At 39.3% G+C, this 6012-nt stretch overlaps 1 pseudogene; it reads right to left on the bottom strand.

The window, feature by feature from the left end:
* Positions 1–3262: 3262 nt before the first annotated feature.
* On the bottom strand, positions 3263–4776 carry LOC108247942 (annotated as a pseudogene).
* Positions 4777–6012: the final 1236 nt, after the last annotated feature.

Below are 6012 nucleotides of genomic sequence, written 5' to 3' on the forward strand. Positions count from 1 at the left end.
AGGCAGACAGGCAGACTGGCAGGCAGACAGACAGACTGACTGACAGGCAGGCAGACAGACAGGCAGACTGACAGGCAGACAGGCAGACAGACAGGCAGGCAGACAGACAGACTGACTGACTGACTGACTGACTGACAGACAGGCAGACAGACAGGCAGGCATGCAGACAGGCATGCAGGCAGACAGGCAGGCGGGCCGACAGCCAAACAGGCAGACAGGCAGACAGGCAGGCAGACAGGCAGACAGACAGGCAGGCAGGCAGACAGACTGACTGACTGACAGACAGGCAGACAGGCAGGCGCTTCTGAAAACAACCTCCTTGTGGAGGTATTGAGAGCAGTTCATATTGTTCACAGTTCTTACAGAGAGGACACAAACTTATTGTTCATGCAGCTTGAAATAATGAAACTTTGCAGATCTGTTTTGTTCAGAGCAAAAATTTAAACAACGGCCAAGAAATATTCAGCGCATGTTTTCTTTTAGAGAAGGAAGCCATGATTTAATAGGGTTGTGCAACCTTAAAAATAATAACTGTATAATTATAACTACCAAGAAACGTCACTGTGCCTCTGTGGGTGGGGTGAAACTGGAACAGTTGAAGCGTGGAACATTAAAAGATGCGATATTTAAGAGATATTACAAAGAGGAATATGTTGCATTTTACTAAATGACTGTCTAGTAAATTACTAATTAACATTCCCAACTGGAGATAATTGTATTGTTGTGTAAAGTTATAGCACTGTGAAACAAATATGATTATTTTATGTAGTGTGTGTATTCTATTTTTGTTTTAAATGTTTAAATGATTAATAATGAATCTTTGTAAGTCGTGTGCATGTATTCCCACTACTTTTCAATCTGAATTTATTTATTGTTTTATTCCGTCTCTCCTTTCCTTTTCTTTTCTGCTAATGTTTGTTCTGTCTTCTATTGTTTACATGATTAAAATAAACCGGCATAAATCATTACAACCCGCTTTATACACTACAAACACTTATTTGCCTCTTGTGTCTTTTTTTTCTTTCAAAGTAATTCTGGTGTCTGTCATTTTGACCCTTTATGTTTTCTCAAATGTGTGAAACCTACACTGTTTTTTAAAGCCATTTTATTTTTATTTTTTCAGATTAAGACAGAGTTTCAAGATTGTTTGATTTAACTCAAAATCAATCATTTCCATACATTTCACTTCAAAGGGAAACAACACTGACATGAAACACAAGAAATTAGTTTTATAGTTTAATCAATATGTGATTATTTATCAGTGAGTTGGCAGCATTTATGAAATTGTCACGATTTGATTCAGTGAGTTAGTGTTTGCTGACCCCAAGTGTAATATCTCTGTAATTGGACTCAGGCTGTTTAAAAAACTGATCAAATGGACTTTGAGCTTTAATAAAAAGGACTTCACAAGCAAGCATTGGTACATGTGATGCTTGTTTCTTCATGATTTCATGATAAATTAGGGAGATGGAAATCCTGAGTTGATTCCAAGAGTATTTGCACTCAAAACAAATGTAAATGATACAATAGTTTGTTTGTTTTATTCAAGGAAAACACCTTTACAGCATATCACCAAGTAAAGTACGCTTTCAAGGAGAACATTTTCAATCCAGAGGTACATTTAGGAATGTTAATACAGAAGGTTTACTTCTAACAGGTAGATTAAACTACTTCAAATTACTTTTACAAAAGGTTTAAACTGGAATTCCAGTTCATTTTTAGCTTCTAAAATAGTGGAACTGTTAAAAAGACTATAATGTTTGATGCTACATTGTTTTTTTAAACTACGTTTCTTGATTTAAGATGAAACTTTTAACTTTAATCACATCTTGACTGACTCATGTAAACTTATTATTGAGTAACAGTGTAAAATCATGGTTTTAAACTTTTGCCTGACATTTAAATCTCAGGCAAAAGTTTCAATTTAAGACAGAATATCGTGAATTAATATAAAAATACTACAAGTATAAAAGTACCCAATTAATCTTACTCACTGATCGATTAAAATAAGAACTTTTAAGTAATATTTGTTCTCTTCAAGACTAAAACACACATGGTGTCACAAAATTAAGTATTTTTTAAATAATAGAATATTATTTAATTTCAAAAATTTCATAATTTTATTGTTTTTTTTTAAATTATTTTATTTTTACCAAATGTTGCTTTGTTTTTATTTTGTTGTTTGCTTTGTATGGCCTCTTGTGCTTTGTTGTTATTTTTCATACAATTTTCTGTAAAACACTTTGCTCAGCAGCAGCTGTTCGTTTTTTTTGTGTTTTCTAATTAAAGTTGAATAATGCACACAGCACAAATAAATCATCTGTGAAAAAAATAAACAAACAATCGCCGCTCCAAAAGCCCACGCTTGTTTTCAGTGAAAACATCAGCATGCACACATGCACAATGCACACTGGCCTTCTGTACACAGACCACCCACCCACACACACAAACACACACACACAGACACACAAGCAGAGGCAGAGTGGAATCTGAGAAACGTAAGTTGAATTTATTAGCGAGCATCAACACATTGAAATTCCTCCTACAGTTTATTTCGACTCCTACTTTAACATAAAACCCTTAAAGTAACTTTTATTAGATTAGAAATCCTCTAATAGTTTTTTGGTCACATGTAAAAACCTGTGATATGTTTACGTTCATCCCAAGTGACCTTATAACCTCAGCACAACACAGAAGCTTTAGTACAGTCAGAAAACCCAGTAGAGGATTTAGGTACACTCTAAAAACTGCTGGGTTGTTTTGATAACTCTGTTGCTTGATTAAAGCTGTTGGCTCGTAGGACGGGTTGGTTTGACCAAATATTAGGTGAAAAAGTCTGACCAAGTGGTTGGGTTGGAAATGAGTCCTATTATTCCTCAGAGTCCATTTTAAGCCGGGAGTTGATTAATCAGACCTGACTGGACTTTTGCTTCAGAAAGTAATAAGTAAAGGTTTGTTAATAACTTCAGTTTATTAAAAATTACATAAATTAACCTTGGTTTTAGATGTATTATGTCAAATCATTCATATAGAAATATCAATTACCTTTTCCCAGTTACATATTATACAGAATTTAGAGCCAACATACTTTAATGAACACAGACAAATAGATCAAACTTCAAAAAGCACATCATTAGCAGTCATTTCTTACGCCTCATTTGGCTTTTAAATTCATTTTTTAACATTAAAACAGATTTTTTTTTAAAAAGACATCAACAAAAACCTGATCATACAGAAATTAAAACTATATATTATTGGTTTTTAAGTCACTGTCAAGAGAAAACTTCACTAATTAGGCTCAGTTTTTTTTAAGCAAAATAAGAATCAGAGACTTGATCTGTCCCAGACTGGAGGGCCGGACCTGATGAAAACGTTATCTTGGGGGCCGAATGAAATGTTACATTTCGTGTGCATTAGACAGTCAGTTTGTATGCTGATAACCCAACCCTGCTAAGTTAAAACTTCCCGGAGTCGGCTCAGTTTAAATATGACCCAGCGCTGGCAAATTAGGTTGTTTTTAACCCAGCAGTTTTAAGTGTGTACTAAATCTTCTTCAAGAACTGCAAGTAGATCAGATAACAAAAACCACACATGACTCAAAGAACCAACATCTTTTGCTTAAAATCATAGATTATGTCAACAAAAACAGTTTCCTTCAACTTGTGGTTGTGTTTTTGACACTCTGCGTGTCTAAAACAATGATCTCATACAAAGGATTTTTCCTGTGGCTTCACCTCTCCTGCCGACGCTGCGTCTGAGCTGGCCTTCGCTGCCGCGCCAAAAACAGGCAGCGCTCGTTCTCCCGGAGCGGCGGAGCCGACATGCAGCAGCACTCCCCCCACCAGGAGCAGCATGCTGGCCCCCCAGCCCAGGTACAATGCCGGCCCCAGTTCTCTCTTTAAAGGCGCTGCAACGTTTGGATCATAGAAGTCTCTGATCACAGCGTAGGCGGTCCAACAGATGGGTAGCAGGAAGGCCAGGCCAGCCACAATGAAGAGGACCCCTGCTGCCCTGGCGAGCCGAGCCTTGGAGCTCTGGCCCCCGTTGCCCATGCAGTGAGTGCACTTGGCCCCCAACACCGCGAGCATGACAGCCAGAATACAGAGAAGCAGAGAGACGATGGTGAGGCCTCGAGCCGCTTGGGCAGACGTTGGCAGGGCCAAGGTGGAGTCGTAGGTCTTGCACTGGATGTGGCCCGTGGTCTGAGAAAGACAGTTCATCCACAGTCCCTCCCACAACACCTGTGCGTTCACCAGCTCTCCACCTACGAAGGCGGACACACGCCACAGCGGAGCAGCACACACCAGCGCTCCACACGCCCAACCCAGCAGAGCCAGCACCAAGCCCAGCAGCTGGAGACCTGTTGACGCCATCCTGGCTGAATAAACCTGCACCGTCAAAAAGTAATGTTCCGTAGAAAGTCCTGTGTCCAAACTTTTTTGTGTCTTTCTGACTCAACAGTTATCTTCCGGTAGATTCAGTGGGAGGTCCAGTATCATCTGATGTCAGCTGGGTGCCCCTTTTCTCTTCAGAAGGCCTCTCTTCTTTAACATATGCTGTAAAGAAAAAAAAAATCATTTTAAAAATTCAAAAGAGAACATTTTATTTTGACTTTATATTTCACAAACTTACTTTTCAGTCAGATGTCCGCCATCGTCTCGATTGATTTTTAGATGCAGAGCAGCCACATGATGAGAGAACTGGTGTCCCTTCTGTTGTGACTGCACAGCTTGTCTCTCTCTGGATCTCAAACAGGGTGGTGTGGGTGGGCAGCAGTGTACTACTGCATACTAGATCCACACGCATACACAACACAGTTATACAAAACATGAAATGTCATTTCATGACAGCACAAGGACACTGGAGCACTTTGTTGCGGACACCGCTAACATATTCTCATCTCATGGAGCTGGAATGGGCAGACTGAGACAAAGGATGAAAGATGGAGGAGTAATTGGAGTACAGAGGTACTAACATGGGCCTGTAATTGGGGAAAATGTTGTTTCAGATCAAAAGGTTTTATTTAACCCTCCTGAAGCCCTCATAACTGAAGAGAGGAAGAGAAGTCCTTGTAACTTCCAGTTGATTTGACCTGAAGGCCACAGGAAGGTTAAAAAATAAACTTTGGTCACTCGTTCACATAGACTCAAGTGGTTCTGTTGAAGGTAGATTAATATTTTTACCACTAGATGGCGACACAGACGTCAGTTTGTCATTAAATACTGCAGTCAAATCTGTCTGTTTGTTAGCAAAATATCTCATAAACCACTGACTGGATTTTAATGAAACTTTTGGAAACAATCACTGAATGTACATCATCTGATTCACTTTTGGGGTCAACCCAATCCAAGATGGCTGCTTCATCTGAGCTACATTTGCCAACACAAAAAAGGATATAACTTACTCCAAATTACAGATGATGAAGTTAACGTGGTAGTAGCTGAGAGTCATCCTCAAAACATATTCCGATAAGTAACACATCTTGCAAGATGTGGCTGTGGCTGCCATTTTAAATTAAAACTCTGTCACTCCTTTTTGGAATGCAGGGCTTTTAATTTGTGCACACTTTTGTCATTTTGTGTAAAGTGTCTGATCTACATTTCTCTTTTTGTTACTCAAACTGTTTTACCGCTGTCAAATCAAGACACGTGGGGGGTAGATGTTGAAATAAAAAAAATGAAGTTCATTATGTCCAAATTCAAGCAAAAACATGTTCGTACCTCGACAATTTTATCTGAATTCCCTTTGAGACTGTGGGCCAAATCAGAAATGCTGCCAGCTTAAGCAGAAATCTTACCCATGATTTGACCAAGTTTAAGTCTGGTTTTGGTGCTCACCACAGCACGGAGACGGCCCTTGTAAAAGTGTTCAATGATATCCATATCAATACAGACTGTGGGAGAACCACAGTGCTGGTTCTGTTGGACCTCAGTGCAGCTTTCGACACTGTTGACCATGACATTTTACTGAATCGACTGGAGAGTTGGGTTGGACTCTCCGGTCCAGTGCTCA

The sequence above is a fragment of the Kryptolebias marmoratus genome, linkage group LG3 (genome assembly GCF_001649575.2).
Source record: "Kryptolebias marmoratus isolate JLee-2015 linkage group LG3, ASM164957v2, whole genome shotgun sequence".
Lineage (NCBI taxonomy): Eukaryota > Metazoa > Chordata > Actinopteri > Cyprinodontiformes > Rivulidae > Kryptolebias > Kryptolebias marmoratus.